This window comes from Meleagris gallopavo, chromosome 22 (assembly GCF_000146605.3).
Source record: "Meleagris gallopavo isolate NT-WF06-2002-E0010 breed Aviagen turkey brand Nicholas breeding stock chromosome 22, Turkey_5.1, whole genome shotgun sequence".
In the NCBI taxonomy this organism is placed as follows: Eukaryota; Metazoa; Chordata; class Aves; order Galliformes; family Phasianidae; genus Meleagris; species Meleagris gallopavo.
This window is the reverse complement of record NC_015032.2, coordinates 9,185,865-9,204,224: the sequence shown is the minus strand read 5'-3', so window position 1 is coordinate 9,204,224 and position 18,360 is coordinate 9,185,865. Positions and strand designations below refer to the sequence as shown.

The 18,360-nt window shown below is 36.8% G+C and overlaps 1 long non-coding RNA gene across 1 annotated transcript in view; it reads right to left on the bottom strand.

Moving 5' to 3' along the window:
* The window catches only part of LOC109370775, a 32,046-nt gene extending 14,416 nt beyond the window's left edge, over positions 1–17,630 (bottom strand). The window contains exon 1 of the long non-coding RNA XR_002121184.1: positions 17,578–17,630. This is a non-coding gene — a long non-coding RNA (uncharacterized LOC109370775). The remainder of the gene's footprint in view (positions 1–17,577) is intronic.
* Between the last annotated feature and the right edge of the window lie 730 nt (positions 17,631–18,360).

Sequence of the window (18,360 nt, the reverse complement as noted above, 5' to 3'; positions counted from 1 at the left end):
CTTTTCTCCAGAAAAACCATCAGCTCTCTCAGCTTGTCTTCACAGGAGAGGTGCTCCAGGACTCAGAGTACAACAGCTGTAAGAACTAGTTGAGTGGTTATGTACAGCATCAACACTGAGGAACGATCAAGTTTGTTATCATCAGTAGTCACATATTTTAAAGATCTGAAGCACTGGCTTAGAGCTGTTGTGGTTGGAGCACTGGTGTCATAGACTTGCTCCTTCAGTTAACGTAAGTTAGCAAAAGAGTGAAGCTCTGTCAGTATGTTATATATATCTAGGGGCACAGCCTAAACTTTAGCAGTGAATGCACACTCTCATCCCACTGGAGCCCATACAAGTCATCACCCTGACTCTTCCATCTCCCACAGAAATAAATTAGAAAAATAATTACATGCAATAGTCTATCGAGAGCCAGCAGCTGGATTGGGTGAGTAACCCCAGAGATACATTTACAGATTTGCATCATTCACAATATATTAACCTTGCTGCCAGTAAAAGTAAATGCTTAAGAATTAACTTGGGTATTTAAAAAGGCACCTCAACCTTCATATAAATGAAAGCTGCATCACATAACCAGTCTTACAAAAGATACAGTAACTGAAAGGACATCTGAATTAAACATGGAAATAATGTTGAACCCTAAGGGAATAACTGCTGTAAGTATAAAACATACAAACTATAACAGCAATTTCTAAATAGAGTATTTGCCTGCCTACAATGTTTAAAGGCAATGAACACCCAAATCTCTTAGATAGTTTCAAAATATTTTACTAAATAATAAGGTCTGGATTCCAGACATATTAAATATGCATCTCTGGTAATCCATACCTGGAACAGAATATATAGCAGAATTGTGAAGTCTATTTTTCTTCAAAGGAAATTACTGGGCTAGAATATCAGTGGTGATAAGTAATCTGAGGCATCCAATTAGGAACCAGGACCCACTATAGAAAAGCTGAGAACAAGAAAGCACTGAAGAAAACAGGATAAGCTTTTGTTGTTTCTAGAAGTCCATAAGCCTCTTCTCTTGCCTTGATGCAGCCAATTCAGATCCTTAAGACGTAAAGGCAAGGTAAATACGATAGCAACTGGCCCTTGCCAATCTAGTGAACAAAAGGATCTGCAGTTCATTACATATAGTGCAGGTACCACTTAGGGAGAACACATGGGACTTGCATACTTGAAGGACACACCATTGGAGGAAAATCACCTGGATCTACAGATAAAGAAAACCTCTTTACCACTAACAGGAGAGTACATCTATAACCAAATGCATTAGACCTCTTGTATCTTTGAAATCTAGAACCAGATTTTACTGCATGCTCTGTGACTCAACCCCATTTTATTATAGACTGAACCACTGCTAGGAAAGAAAGAACTAAATTACAGGCTGAGTGTTATTACCAGTTGGATATGTCAAACTCAAAGTTTAGATAACATGAATTTCTCAATTTGATTAATATTCTGATATCAGATATGCTCTGAATTATCTGTCAGAAGTCTGTTTCTAGCTTGTAAGTCTGTCTAAAGCCTGGTCCTAGATGAAATAAATCCAGTCTGATTTACATCTTTATGTCAAAAAGGTCTGAATTCCAAGTTTCATTTCACCGAAGACTTAAAGCCTGGTGGCTTTCCTAGCATTTTAACCTGCAAAATGGATATTCAAAGCAGAAAGCAAAAATTAAATTGTAGGAATAGAAAAAAGTGGAAATGTTCCCAATTTCAGAGCTCTAACAACCAATCAAGGAGATTAAATTTGCTGTGGCAATACTCCACCCAGAAACAAATCCACCCTCTCTTTTGATTAAGAAAAACGATAACAAAAATATGGGAAGAAGAGGGGAGATTCTTTTAGTTCATTTTATCTTGTTTTATTATGAATATACATTCAACACTGAATATCACCTCAGAAAAGATTCAGATCCATTGTAAATTAGACAAAGAAATGTCAAGCTCTATTTTAAAAAGCAGACCAAAAAAACCAGTCAGCTAACACAAGACAGAAAACAATACAGTGATTTGACAGTTTAACTACAAAACAAAGAAACAGATACAAAGCAATCAGGAAATGTGAAATGAGGTGAGGCATTTGGTCTAAATATATAACAGCAAAGGAAAATTAGGAGCTAAAAAAGCATTAACAGGTACGCTCCATAGAAAGTTAGAAGCACTGATAGCAAATGAACAGAATTGGAAGTGTTTGGTGTTTCATCAATAGGAATAAGCAATGCTATCACTAAAACTGTACTAACTCAAATTCAGTGGAAAAAGAACACCATCCATTGCCTCCAACATATTTATCTGGAGAACAAATATAACCTCTGCTAGCTGGGCATGAATACTGCAGATGCTTCAGTAACATTTGATGCTATTTCTTTAGGATTTACCTATAGAAATCCAAACTGACAGTCAAGGTCACAATGCAGTGAATCATCTCTTGGTTACTTCTGCTAGTTAATATTCTATATTCTTTATCAGGCATGCTTTATCCACTTCCCAAATGATGCTATCTATTCTGGCTCTACAGCTCATTTTTGTAAGGGTACATCCATTGAAACACTTGCAGTGATGTGGTCAGAGCCACTACCACATTTCACACACATTTCACTTCCATCAACTGCACTATGTCAAGCTTTTTGTGTTTGTAATTTCAACACTACAGAGCAATTGTTTAAGTCAGTAGCCTCCTGTACAGGGACTCAGACATGAAATAATATTATGGGTTGTCGTGCATTTGCAGAGCTGTAGTACTGACCCTGTACGTATTTTTTAACCCAGAACAAATGTGGGGCAATTTAGACTTGGTTTAGCATGAAATGAAAGAATTAAGGTAACCTGTGTGACTTTGAGATTGCTGTTTGCTGAGAGAATGCAAGTGGACAGTTACAGCTACTCAGCTGATGGTAGATAGCTGCATCTTGCTCTTGTGTTTTAGATATCAGCCAAACCTCTTCCATTCTCTACACAGTCATAGCACTGTATGATATTTCTAGCCCAGCTAAATCATATTTGAGATTATCTCAAATTGCTGCCAAATAATCTTCCATGGGCCCAGGAAAGCCTGCACAATAAACAGTGCCTAGGGAGACAATGAGAATGAAAACCTGAAGAAGGTCATTGCACTTTTACAGATAAATATCTTTCAAACTCATCTCCATCAACAGCTCCTACGCTGATTACAGACAAAAAGAGCATGTATGTATTCATTAAAACAAGAGTACACAAGGTGCTTCCTGCACCAAGCTTGGCAAAACCAAGACAATCTAGGGCCAAGCCTCCTGATAGGTGTGAAAAGTCCAGTCCTACAGGCAGGAGGCACAAGCACCTCCCTGCCATAGCCATGTAGCAGGCATGCTGCCATGCTGCTTAGGTGCAAGAGGACAGAGATTCTTTGACCTTCCGCCGGATGAGGCAGGTGTCATTTCCATTCTACCAACCATACAGTGACTGATCTGTACAGCCCTCTCACTGCCAGATGCTGTTTAAGCTGCATATTGTCAAAGGCTGCCAATTTTTTTTTTTTAAAGTCAAAGCAGCTTGTAATAACTTTTCCAGAAGATTCTTAAACATAGAAAGTGGGTTTGGTATGCTTATGATTTGCTGTTCTGAAAATGTTAAGAGCATAAACCAAAAAACTGGAAACAAAGCTCTGGGATCTCTTCAATTAACCTGAAATATTACACATGTAGGTCATTCAGTTTGCATTACAGCAATTAATAGCTACACTCCATTTTTTTCTTCTTAAAGCATGCTCAAACCACATGCTCTTTTACATTCTCTGCTCATTCCTTGTCTTCAATTGTGGGTTGTTTTTGTTTTTTGTTTTTTTTTTAGTAGAAACTGGGTGATCCCAGCTCTCACTGTGCTGAGGAAAGAGTTTAAAATATGGACCAAGAGCCAGTTAACTTCAACGAGATTAAATAATGCAGTTCAGTCACTCTTCTTTGCCTTTTCCTTAAGCTATCAGGTCCCCAAAACTTGAGTGAACATCTCTACAACTTCTTTTCTGAATCCCCATTCATCAGGCCCTGCCTTCTAGATCAGGTCATATTAAGCTCAGAGGCCACACGTTGCAAGAAAGGACATTTCAGTCAGATCTTAAAAATTCAGCCAACACCGGAAAAAAAGAGACCCAAAGTTCATGAAATTTCTACTCCTAGAGTAGCACAGAGCCAGATTATAATCTGTATCTGAACATCACAACACAGTGACTGGGATTTATAATAGAAGCAAGCATAGATAAGAACAAGTAGTATCATGCCAAGTCATGGCATACGGACACTACAAGCACACTTGCAGGTGCTCATGTTTAGCTACTCCCAGCACAATTACCTTAGGAGCTTGGCATACAAATTGCTGAAAATGCTGTTTGCAAACTATAACCAAATATATGACTCTAAATATATGATTTCTCTAATTTAAACAGTATGGAAAAATGTTTCATAACAAAAGCATCCCTTCAAAATCCTCAAAGGATTCATTATCACAGTCCTTATTTATAGCTTGACATATGAAAAATTTTAAGAACATCTATTTTACTCTTGGATTAACTAAGGCACAGAAAATCAGTTAATATTAAATCAAAGTAAGTTAATGGAAGTCTCCTAAGTGACTTCTTGATGACCTAAGGGCTGTAACAAGCCATTAGTCCTCATTCCCCTCCCAGCAGTAAATGATTCCTGAAAGGGTAAAAAGTTAACTTTAGGCTGCCACATCCCTGAGAAAGATAAAATCCTTTATGTAACCTCTTCAATTTGCCTCACGGTAACAAAAGTGCAATGTGCATCACTGAAGCCTTTAAAGAGCAGGAATTCACAGAAGGTCAAGACCTAAATGACATATTTCTCTTCAGCCTGCAGATAAGTGAGAGCAAGTTTTCTCCATGTAGGCTTAACAGTGAGCCCTTTAACATTTATCCTTCATATCAAAGTCAATAACAATTTACAGATGGGACACAAAGATGAAAGCATCTTGCACCTTCAGAAAAAATATTCATCTTCAAAAGAGTTTTCTTTTTCAGACAATTGCCATGAAAATTTGAGGCCATGGAGGAAAAAAACATGAAATTATAAGAAATTAGTTAAAAACAAGATAAAGAAAATGCAATATTTGACCAGGCATTTAATGCCAAGGCTTCAAAGACTTCCTAAAGATCACATGGAATAAACTTTATGGAAAATGTTGCAAGAACTGAGCAAGTAGGTGACAACTGAAGTTGATAAAATAATTTTAATACCTCCAGAGTTTCTTTTATTTATAAATTGGTCCAGAATTTCCATCCTAAAAGTCCTGAGCAAAATTCAGTTTCCTCACTTACATGTTTTTACTTAAAAAGAAAAGAATCTTCTGGAGTGATGACAACATGCAGAATGTTTTTCTTAGAACAGTTTTCACCATAATATTAATTATTTTGTTAGAGAGAAGCTCCAAGCCTTAATAATAAGCATTTTGTGCCTTAAAGTTAATAATAGCTTCTCAGCTTCCAAATTAACATTAGAGCTTTGTGAAACGTGCTGCATTTTTTATTTGAAAGCTATGCCATGATTTAAACAAAAACAGGATCAAAACTCCAGACTCCCCTTAAGTGGTTTTACACAGATTAACATAGGCTGCCTGCATAGCTCAGTTAGTAACCAGAACTACATAAAAATTATATTTCAGCCATATCAGGTGAAGCTCACTCAAGCAGACTTGAGTGACATCAGCCCTCTAGGCAGAGATATCTTTAACCTGCTTACACAGTTCCAGATAATTTGAAGTACTGTGGGTTTCATTTTTTATTTCACAGTGATTGTAGTGTTTAGAGAGCTTCTGGGCAATTGCTTAAAGCCACTTGCTTCATGGAGCAGGAGCACTGCGGAGAAGCAACTGAGGATCTTCTGGAGAGTCAACTCCAAAATTATAAAAGGCAGAGATTTGAACAGTTCCACTAGAGTTAAGCATGTGTTTGTGCTTATCTGAAACAGGTAAGGAAAGAAGGCAAAAGAAAGATGTATTCTTTACAAGCAGTCTAAAACTTGTCTTTATGTATTTCTTTTTATTTCTATCCAATTAAAAATAGTTTAACTAGACAAGTTAAACTACAGTTAAACTATTTTTAATTGGATAGAAATAAAAAGAAATACATGAACAAGCAGCATAAAATTTGTTATTCTTCTTATACACTCCAGTGACCATTGTTTACCCACTTTTTCCCTGAAAGTACTTCTACTAGTTTATCAGCATTGCTTTTCTTCCTAAATTAAACTTGTTACTCATCTTCCTCGGAGCAACTAATTTTTTTCTTGCTTTCCTCATTCTTAAACAAGCAATCAATTTTATTTTCAAGGTAATTTAAGGTGCGAATATAGTCCTTAATTGATAATTACCAGCCTCGCATGCTTTGAGTAAACAAGTTTTACAGTTTCAATTTGTTGCTTTTGTCACCAAAATAACCAAGCAGCAAATATAACTCATGTAGTTGGATTTGTGGACTAAAAGTCATGTGAAGAGGGAAGTAACATTAATAATTCAGTAGTGTTACCCACAACACTATACTAGTAGAAGCTTGTCATTAAAATACACCCTAAAGGAGTGACAGTGGGGTAGCTGCATAAACAAAATTAGGGCCTGTAAAAATTTAAGGTATCTATTTTCATTATGTGACACTGAGTTGTGCTACAGGTGCTGTCTCAGGGAGTCCACCTGAATGACATGGGAACATAGCCATCAGCTGCTAAATTGCTCAGAAATAAAAATAGCTTGTCCAGGCTGACCTTTTCAGCTCCTGAAGTTGGTCATACTCAAAAACCAGACTGACACAGATTAACTATCACTATGCAACTTTTAAATTCCATCTTTTCTACCAATTTACAAGTTTAAATGATCACATTTTCCTAATAAGTGCTTCTACTGTCTATGCCTGTCTATAAAGTACATTAAAATTACCAATTCTAGGATAGGTGTCTTAAACTGCCTGAAGTTTTTGTGTTGTGTAATGAAAATTAACCATACCCCTATTCCAGACTTCCTTTTTTTTTTTTTTAAAAGAGAAGTACTAACTCTTTAGTCTATCTTAACACACAACTCAAACGGAGAAGGTCTCAAAGTTTTCAAAGGGGGAACAGTATAATCTTATAGTTCTTGACACTGAAGCCTGGACTGAAACATTCTACTAGCATTTTTAAATGCCATACTCTTATTTTAAATATGAGTTATTGCTCTCATTTTAAGTCCTCAAACCCTCCAACTGACTCAGAGGCTGAGTGATATTGCTTAGCTAAAAGCTATTGCATTGAAAGCCCCAAAGGAGAAGTATGAATAGCTCCCTTTTCCTTGTCCACATGCCTTTAAACATTACCAACACAAGCTAGATTTCTCTGTCAATTGCTCTGTGTTCTCTGTGTTGCCTGCACATTACCCCACCAGCAGGTTAACATCATACCTGAGATTCTCAGTTCTTAGAATCATGCGATTATCAAAAGTCTCAGGCTTTTAACTACTGTGCTTATTATAGCATTGAAGCAAAAAGCATAATGAAGGAGATTTCAAACAATTTCTAAAGAAGAAGTTAAAAATTCTATCCTTGTTTGCTTTTGAACTGTCTTTCACAGAAAATACCCAAACTTCTGAAATTAAAAAGAGCATTATTTTGTAAACTACTCAAATCTGATATTGCAATCTAACCAGTTAGCAGCCTAAGAAAATGACAGCAAGTAAATGCCTAAAGATGTTAGCTGAGAAACACAGCTGGCTACAAATAAAAAAATGAATGAAATGAAAAATGATCCAACTTAATGCAGAAGAATTTTGAGATTAGGGCAAAAAGCTAAAGCTGCATTAAAATTCACTCCACCAACAAGCTTAGAAGAAAGTGACCTCCAAGGATTATGACATTTCTCCTGGCATTCATCAGGAGGCGAGCAAGTTACAAAATGGAAAATGAAGTAGCCTTTATGGCATCTTCCTAAAAGGAAAAACTTGGTCTTTTCGTGAAGAAGGGAAAATGAAAGTAAGATTCAAAGCATACAAACAGCACAAATTCTTCAGGTGAAGGACAGAGTTTCAACAAAAGGAAAATACTCATAAATGCTGTTATCACATCACTAGAACTCTAAATTGAGAAACATAAGCTAGCTCTGCCGAATGTATCTGAATTGGAGGCAACAGATTCCACAGGGCAGTTTGTAAAACCCTGGGTTTTGTAAAACACCATGCTTTGTCTGGACAGAGACCTGCCTTTTTGTACAAATGTTGCCTCCAAGTACAGGTCCAGATAAGTCAAAGTGGGCATCAGGACAGGCTGAGACACCAATCACTGTATTTAGGTAGATGCACTATTTCAGTATAGTAAAAACAAGTTGCATCTCAGGCATTACGAAGTAGTTGTTCATTGTATTGTCCTCTGATAAAAAACAACTGAGATAAAGTCTTGGCTATCACAGAGACTGATCTTCTCAACTTCACATCATTATTCAGCACCTTTCTGAAAGAGTAAAATACTTGAAATGTAAGTAGATTTGTCCGAGCATGCCTTCTTTTAGTAGGAAATTCTCCTTCTTATCTTTTCTTCCTTGTATTTGATAACAGAAAAGCAGTAGGAATTTATAATCTTGCATTAAAATTTTAGAACCATTTCAATAACCAGCTTTGCATTAAAAAATAATAAAAGGAACCTTCAGTAGGGTCACTGACATTTAATGAATTATGAAGTGGTTCTTCCAGAGCATCCCAATCTGGTTATATAGCCTCATTAAGATTTTTCTAACTAGAATATAAACCCTTTGATAATATCTACTTTGTCTTGTTTTCCATCTGACAGCTGTCACAGAGGAATGAAAGGAATATTTAAAATTTTGACTGCAGAGGATTTTCTTCACATCACTTTGTTAACATTACAAGATAAGTTGGATAAATCCCGTGTTCACTAGATTCTTTAAGAGATACCCTCACAAACGTAGTCACACTGAGCATGCCATGAGTTAATGTAATTACTCCAGAAGAGCCTAACACTGTAGGCTGTATACTGCCCATCATAAGCAGAAAATCAGATTAGCTCTATGTACTAAGGTGCCAGAAAACAATAGTGAACCGCTCAGAGCATCTTATTTATGGAGTTTGACTTTGTCATTATCCTTATATGTAAATAAAACAAACTTTAGAATATAAATAGTAGCTGAGTTCACACTGCACAGGAAGGATATTAAAACATCCTCCCTACAAAGACACTACAGTAAATCAGACTTTGCTGTAAAATACTGTTCGATCACCATCAAGACGGCCTAGAGATCTATATAACAAAATTTCAAGAAAATTACTGCAGTACTAATTTTCTAGAGGCAAGGCCATTAAGAATCAGTCACATCTACAGCAGGTCTTGACTCCAGATGTAAGTATTTCATAAATTCAATCAATATCAAAGGATCTATCTTTGTATATGTACATACATAAAGGCACTGCATATTTTCACTAATCCCAGACTCACACTTTCTTGATAAAGTGCAGCTGTCCTACCTGAAAACTCAAAGTCCAAATTAGATCACAGGAGAACTGCAAGAATACACATCTACACAGTTATTGTGCAGCTGGTGTGATAAGTAGTTGAATGATATCATCGTTCCTTGGAAAAATGGAGAGAAACACTGTGTCAACCTGGAAAGCAATGGAGAAGAAAATAAAGACAACTGCGGGTGGTGGCTTGCTTCCAGCACACAGGTTTCAACAGCAGAAAGGATTTGTATTAGAATTTTCCTATGAACTCTGCATAAATAAGAAATAATGACATACTGTAATACTGATCTATCATGGAAATGGTACACAAATGGTACATGGAAATTGAGTTCCTTCAAATAATTTCAAAGAAAGAATTATTAATGAGTGGAATGTTGCAAGAGCAATTCTTTTGAAAAGCTATACTTTAACAGCAAAACTTACAAAGTTGTTCAGCACTAGTCTATCCTTGATATCAGTTCAGATGAAATAAATTTAACTGACCACTTTTAACTTTGACTCAGAGGGTGTTGCTTACAATAGAGACAAATAGAGATTTGAAGAAAACTGAAAATGTCAGTTCTGCCTTTCTCTGTTTTATTCACCTAACTTGCTTCAGCAGAGAGGAGATATAAGTAACATTACAGAAGAAAACTTACCCCATAAAGTCTAGCTAGGCATATTTCTTCATTTATACAAAACTATAAGCTCCCTCTACTGGTACAGTGGAATTACTAGACATTGATGATGGCCCTAGATTTTTCTGCTTTAGCCCTAGCATATGCTGCTATTCCTTCTGCATTGTCACAGACACCATTGACTTTCCTCTTGTATAGTATTCTTTTAATCCTAGTAATAAAAAAAGTAGGAAGTACAAGATCTTACATGTTAAGTCTACTTTCTAAGAAGACCCATACATCTTCAACATTTGCACAAGCTGCAAGGATTGTTTTGTTAGTGATGGTGGTAGTGGTTTCTGTCAGTTGTTCTGTGACTGTTGCTTGCTGGTGGTGGTTTCACTTTTTTTGTGAAATATTTGTTCGTGATTCTCTACAATGCTTTCTCAAATGCTAGTGTCAGATTTTATAAATAAAAACATTTGCCAAAGTAAGACAGGTATTGGTTATTAACAGTACTACTGAAAAAACAGAATCTCATCTAAATGCACCATAGTACAAGCAGCTGATAAAGGGCAGCATATGTGATTAATTCAAGTCAGTGAAGTTGGTGAAACATTAGGTAAGCCCAAAGTACCAATTAAAATAATCCATACAAACTCAGGCAATATCTTAATATACACAAGTGTACACTGCACAATAATCAAACTTTTTATCTCAACTTTGCCACTACAATCAATTCACTCAAAGATACAAAAAGTATTTTGTAACTTCTTGTACTTTTTATTAAATCTCTACCTAACATGAAGGATCATAGAAAAAAGAAATTTTTCTGGCTTCCATAGGATAGCCATCCTCATTTTATCTGTCCAGAAGACAGAAAAATGTTCAAGTTCAGAAAGAAATAGTGAAAAAAAAATTAAGAACAGCCATTCTGAAAGTAACTATTGAAATTCAATTTCAAAACACTATCAATGTCAACAAGACAAATTCCACATGGCAACCCACAACCATTGGGAAGTGTGTACAACACACATTTTCAGCAATCTGAAAGAAATTTGCTAAAAATGATACAATGTATGTCTGTATTGCCAACAGGCACATTTTATTAAAATAGTGTTTAATATATTGAACCTCAACAACAAAAATAAGGCCCACAGGGTAACAATGTTACAGTACAGAAGTGATTAATAGCATCTGCAGGAGTTAACAATTTAGTACGGACCAAAGAACCACAGAATCACAGAATGGCCTGGGTTGAAAAGGACCACAATGATCATCCAGTTCCATCCCCCTGCTATGTGCAGGGTTGCCAACCAGCAGACCAGGCTGCCCAGAGCCACATCCAGCCTGGCTTTGGATGCCTCCAGAGATGGGGCATCCACAACCTCCTTGGGCAACCTGTTCCAGTGCATCACCACCCTCTGAGCGAAAAACTTCCTCCTAATATCTAATCTAAACCTCCCCTGTCTCAGTTTAAAACCATTCCCCCTTGTCCTATCACTATCCACCCTTGTAAACAGCCATTCCCCCTCCTGTTTACAAGCTCCCTTCAAGTACTGGAAGGCCACAGTGAGGTCACCCCAGAGCCTTCTCTTCTCCAAGCTAAACAAGCCTGGTTCACTCAACCTTCCCTCACAGGAGTGGTGCTCCAGCCCTCTGATCATCTTAGTGCCCTCCTCTGGACCCGCTCGAAGAGCTCCAAACATCCTTCCTGTACTGGGGCCCCAGGCCTGGACACAGTATAGCAGATGGGGCCTCACAAGAGCTGAGTAGAGTTGGACAATCACCTCCATCTCCCTGCTGGCCAAACCTTTTTTAATGGGGCCCAGAACACAGTTGGCCTTCTGGGCTGCAAGCTCACGCTGCTGGCTCATGTCCAGCTTCTCATCCACCAGGACCTCCAAGTTCTTCTCCACAGGGCTAAAGAAGTAAAGAAGCAAATAAAAACACTGCCTTCTCAATTTTTAAATAAGTCAGTTATTTTTCCTACAGAAAGAGAATTTACAAATACAAGAATGAAATCAGTTTCACCAGTCAGATAATTCCCCCATGTAAGACTTCCCTAAAAATGTTTCCATACTTAGGTGCCTCTCACAGTTTCTGCTTATGAGAAGGTTTACCTTCAAGGCTGTCTATAATTTTAATAAAAATGTCAACCAAAAACTAAAGCTTTGATCACTAAAAGGATTGTTTCACTCAAAACCCAGGAACAGATCACACCGCAGCTTTAGTAGTAATATCTCAAGTAGAAATACAGTGGAAATTTTGCATTTTCCCTCGTTTTTGTAGATATGAATATGGTCTTGGGTTGTGGGTTTTATGCTATGTCTTTACAAGCGAGTGCTGGGTCAATTCTGAGTAGATTTCATTTCTATAAACCTTCAGGCAATGTCATTTTGACTTCACTGTGATCTCTGCACAGCTCCTGTCTGAGAGCCAATTAAATGGAGAGAAGTTCAAAACTCCATTCTCAAACTAGCTAAAGCACAATTAAGTGTTTAACCTCAGGATGTGAAAGGCAAGGCTCCTACTTAGTAGTGTTGCTCAGTGATGAAATGCAAGTCTGGAAACACCACCAGAGGATACCTGAGATCTAAACAGGATCATTCTAACAGGTTTCATTCAAGCAAAATCTGTCGGTGAGAACTTTTCAAAGCAATGCAATTTTATCTGTGCAAAATGCCCTCAAGGTATCCCCTGTAGAGAACCAACCTAAGACGTTTATCAGGAGTACTGCAGCACAGGAAGCAGTAAGAACACTGACACTTTACATATCAATGAAAAACGAATTACACAAGATCTGAACGTGATACCTGAAAAGCACTATTCATAGATGAAGCAAGAACTAGAAAGGAATTACACTGCTTGCACAAACAGTGACAAGTGAAAACTCATAAGCAATTAAGTAGAGTTGTTGGCAACAAATGCAGTAAATTTCACAGCTCTCCTCTGTAAACCTCTCCTAAGCAACACACCTGGCATCTGAAGGCCCTATTTAGTATCTCAATAGAAAAAAACAATCTAAAAAAAAATATATCAGGAGACAGCAACAAGTTTGGGTGGAAGATCTAATAATCATTTCAGATGCAGAAGGACAGAACTCACCGTCAGTGCCCAAAACATTCAGCAGACCAGAAGCAAGGAGGAAATAAAGCATTCTCTAGGAAAGCATAAAGGAAGCATCCAGACCCTTCAACATGAGCACATACATATTTTGCTTCCTGAGGCTTTATCACCCAGCCTGATTCTGATCTCCAACCAGAAAACCTTCCCCAGTGGTAGTCAGCCCTTCACTGAGGTCTAAGAGAGGTGCAGCCAGGCTCCTCCTCTTCTGGCCACACAGCTAATTGCCTTCACCTGTGCTCCCAGGGCTGACTGGGTCCTTTACCCAGGTGCTCAATCAGTAGCTCAGGCTGTGACTCAACAGTTCCCATACACTTTGAAATAAGAAATTGAAGTATTAAGTGAGAGGCTGAACTGGAAGAACCCTTGGATCCTACTGGCAAAGTATCCTACAAACAGAATGCAGAAGTATTAAAGTGATATTGTTGCTGGGAGGATGTGGTAGAGAGAGGTTGGCCATTGAATCAGGTTCAAAAAACAATATTTCTTCCATTTTTATCAAAGCTACATCTTGCCATGTCAGGTCTTTTGTTTTACAGTCTTCAGCCAAGATCCTGTAAATCTTCTTGCCTTAAACTAGACTACTGCAATCCTGATTTCTATGCTTTGGGCCAGTTACTGATTCAAACAATACACCTCTGATGAGGGTTTTGGATTTTGTTGCTGGAAGGTTAAAATCCATGTTTCCTCTTCTCACAGAGAAAGAGATGTACAGATAAAACAAATAAAATTCATCATATTATTAAAACATTATCTGAGCAGAATGGTATGTAGTTGGTATTATGGTGGTTATTATACACAGCGTAGCAAGGCAATTATTCTCCCAAGAAGATAATTAAATAGAAAAATTAACAGGGTGGTTTGAATATGCAGTAACATACTCAGGCATTGGGGCCAAAGTGGAAGATCCAATCATGCATTTCTTAAGTTTGGTTTTCAAAAATACAAAGAATCACCTTCCTGAGGTCTGACAGTTTACGTTACAATTTAGATTCTGAATAATGCATACATTTGGGATAACTGCTGGAACATATTGTCATAATTCTGGGGTGGACAGAAAATAAAGATGCTAGTTCAGAGGGATTTGGTTTTAAGCTTACTGAAAGGAATAAGGAGTAAACAGCAGAAGTTTTTTTCTTAAAAAATGAGCTCAGAATAGTAACATTTCTCAGCAACACTGCTAAAGCTTCTATTTTATAAACTACTACTGTAGTCACAGTAATCTGTTCATGCTAGTAAAGTGTTAAATTTTAATTTAATGATATAAACTAAATTAGATCAGCCAGCACCAAAAACCCTCCTAAACTATTCTTACAGAAAATTGATCCTTTGAAATAAATTCCAGAAGGTTTTCAAGCAGCATGACATCCTATCTGGCAATTTCTTTCTGGACATTTAACAATCTAGCCAATACGATTCAGATACTAACACTCCTTTTATGTTCAGAAACATGCTTACAGGCTCATTTTCTCTCAGTTAAACTATCTTTTTTGGATTTTGAAGTTAATTTCAAATCATAGCTTAATAAACGTTTTTGCACTAACTCAGTAGATCAGCAACAACAAAGCCTACAATTAAACCAGTTCTTTCTGGAACCGCTAGCAAAACTCAGCATATTTTTAAGGGAACATGAAAAATCACAAATATAATTAAATAAACCTGAAGTCTGTTCAGCCTTTATCATCTTCTCTATCCTTTGATGTTTCAAATAAAGGTATGGAAGACTCATTTCTGTTCTTTCCTAGCACAATATTGTTGCCTATTCCTCTTGTAGCTCTTTCACTTTATTAGCTGTGCAATCTATTACTATGTCATGCAAAGTTTGTGACAGAATATACACATACAAGACATAAGATCCAATGTTTTCTATTATCATTATGAAGTTGGTGGATAATTTACATCAGATGGAGAAGCTGTGTATCTACCTTGGACCTGTCAGATAAACACTTATATCAAAGAAATTACAAATGTGTATAGATTTTTCTCAATCAAAATTGACATTTGATCTGGAAATAAATATTCCTGTAGCCTTCCTTACCAATCATACCAAATATAGTTTAATTGTGGATTTTAAAATTAAGTATTTATGTACAGGAGCATTCCCTTCCCCTGCTTTATGGTTCTGCTACAAAATTATTCAAAATTATTCTAGACTCTCTAAATGATTTTTATCTACTGCAGCTTCACAATCTGTTCCTTGGCTGTTTGAGTTTTGCTTAACATGTAATTTAGTGTAAGATGTCTCAGGAATTGGTAAAAGGTAAGGCAATTTTCCACCTCTGTTACCAGAATATATCAAAGCCCAAAACATAAGGAATAACATTACCAGCATCTGAAGACTGGAGAGCTTACTGAGTCATAGCTGAGATGGAGCAACATCAACAAAAATAGCCATTTGGAGGCAATCAAAAATTCTCACAGGATTTCTCAAAGAAGATGAGAAGGATTCAGAAGACTGCAGGACTGAAGTTCAGGAGCACATATCTTTATGCATTACACTGTAACTGTTTCATACATCACATACCTGGACAAGAGACTTCTACATTTCAAATTGCTGCACTGCAGTAAATCAGAATTTTAATAATATTGAAAACTCTCACAAACTGATGGTGTGGGCAAATTGTGATTATTTAACTTATTAACTTTTGCTGGAAAACTCACTTAAATTTTAAAAAAGTTGAGCCAAAACCTTTTACACAAAAATGCTTACTGATTTTTAAATCTGAAAAAATAATCCAAGGTTGTTGTTGGCAACAACAAACCTTTATTCAATGAACTAGGCTTACTCTGCTTAATCAACAACCTTGCTGAGACTGCTTCTTTCAAAGAGAATTTTAAAAGTTTTGTAGTAGAACCACCTGTCAAAGCATTTGTGCAACAGGACTCCTGAGAAAATTATTAATCCCTCAAAGGTTAAGATGGAATAGAAAAAATAAGATGGATCAGGAAAAGTTATGTTGTGTAAGTAAATTACATCATCATTCAGGAGCCAAGGATTAGTCTCAAACTTCTCATGATGTAATATGCAAAAACCTTTTTCCCCTTCAAGAGAACACAAAACAGCAAGCTTCTCCATGTTATAATGCAGCAACATCATAAGATATTTATAGAACATAACACACTAATATGTGAGTCCATTCTCAGCAGTCTGGCCAGACTGGCCTTCAGGGAGCATGAAGAAGTGTAATCAAACAGCTCAGCTGGGGATACTGAAAGATTAGTGGTAAACCTCTAACCTACAAACTAGAATGGAGTATAGCAATGCCACAGGCTCAACTCCAAAAGAAAAAGCTGATTATCTCCAGTTAAATTATTTGAACTGAATTTTAATTCTAACATTACTACAGTAATCAAATTTAGTTCTAGTGCCACTACCAACACTGCACCATTAGGAAAAGTCTCAGTATGGTACTCACACACTGATACAGTCACTGCTAAACAGGCCCAAGGGAGAAAGTAACTACTGAGAGGGCACCAGGGTGGTGAGTGAAACAGGTAGAACTTCAATATTTATATTTCTCAAAGCCCTTTGTTGCATTTTTGGATATTTTTAAGTTTTATGCCCCTCTGTATCACATATCTCACTTAAGAATATTAAGACTTACATTTTGCATCTGTCAGGGCTAATTACAATATAATGTGTTGAAAATAAATAAATTTATTATTAAATCTTAACTTGAAAAACAAAAGAATCTACTTATCCTTAGTTGTGTGTGAATTAGCAGTTTGCATCTACTATTACTGTGACAAAGTAGTAAGACAGATAGAAAAGAAACCATAAATAAAATTCTACCCACGATTAGTGAGAGTTTTCTCACATTGGAGTAGAAATAACTTCATAAAAAAATATAAGTAACTAAAGAAATTTAGCCTCTTAAATATCATAAATTCAGAACTCAGCTAAAAGAATCCTTTCATGCATGCAACACAAATACATGCTTGCAACATACACAGGAAGAAGATAAGCCACATAAATTCAGATCTAGTTTTTAAAAAGAAAGCAGTCAAAGTCTTCACACTCAACTTTAGAAGCCAGTATGTTAGACCTTCTATTCCTTTATACCAACTGGCTCAAATAGAAACCAAGGTAGCCATAAGCCAGCTCTATCTCAGCCTCTTACAGGAGAAATCCGTTACCAACTCAGGAAAGCTTTATAGATCTTTCTAGCATAAAGAAGGCACACACAGTTCAGGATATAGCTTAATGGTTCTCTCCATACCAAAAAGAACATTATGATAATTATGCATCTAGAAGATCATTGGTCTTTAATAGCAATAAAATTGTTTCCGATAATTTCTTTCTAATAATGGGCAAATTTCATTAGGAATAGCAATAAAGATACATAGGAAAAAGTTACCTTACCCCACTGGTGACAGAGTCCCTAACTATAAAACATTCATAGGGGTCTTCAACAAGGGAAGACTCCCTAGAGAGAGAAGAGCCCTTAAATGATCCCAGGGAAGTCCAGATTCATGGGAAGCATAGGAGAATTGCTTACACCTGTGCTTCCTGGGCCAGTCACATCCTTCATAAGGTACTCAATCATCAGTTCATACTGTGATGTAACAGTTCCCTTACAAAGACCCTTGCTATTAAAAAAAAAAATTAGCTAGTAAAAGATGGAGGGTCATATTGAACAATATATCTGGAGTTAAATATTCCACCAAGTCAAAGTAAAAGTACTATCATTTTAATTAGCTCTTTGTTCTCAGTTTGCAGTGATTTTGCATAAAAGTAGAGAAAGACGTTACACAGTGGGTGTAGCAGAAATGCTAAGTCAGCTTGAAACAGTGACTGAGCACCTGGTAGGTGCACATAATGCACCTGAGTGACCAGAAAAGGTGGAGACAGGATCCACCCCTTTGCAGACCTCATTTAAAGGTTGGCAGGGGAGGTAAGGATGGTTTGCTGGAGGTCTGTGTGTACCTGTGGTCTTCTAGTGGTAAGCAGCTTTTTTTTTTTCCTCATCTCTTTTGTTTCTTTGTCTATGGCTGCTGTATTTGGGCTTATACTCGCTTGTGTAGTCTAGGACTTTGCTGCCCTGTTATTATTGCTGTGCTTTTTATCACATTACAGTGTTACAGTGGGTGAAGAATATAGATTTGGTTTAAAGGCTTTATTTCTTTTTGTTAACTTTTTTTTTAG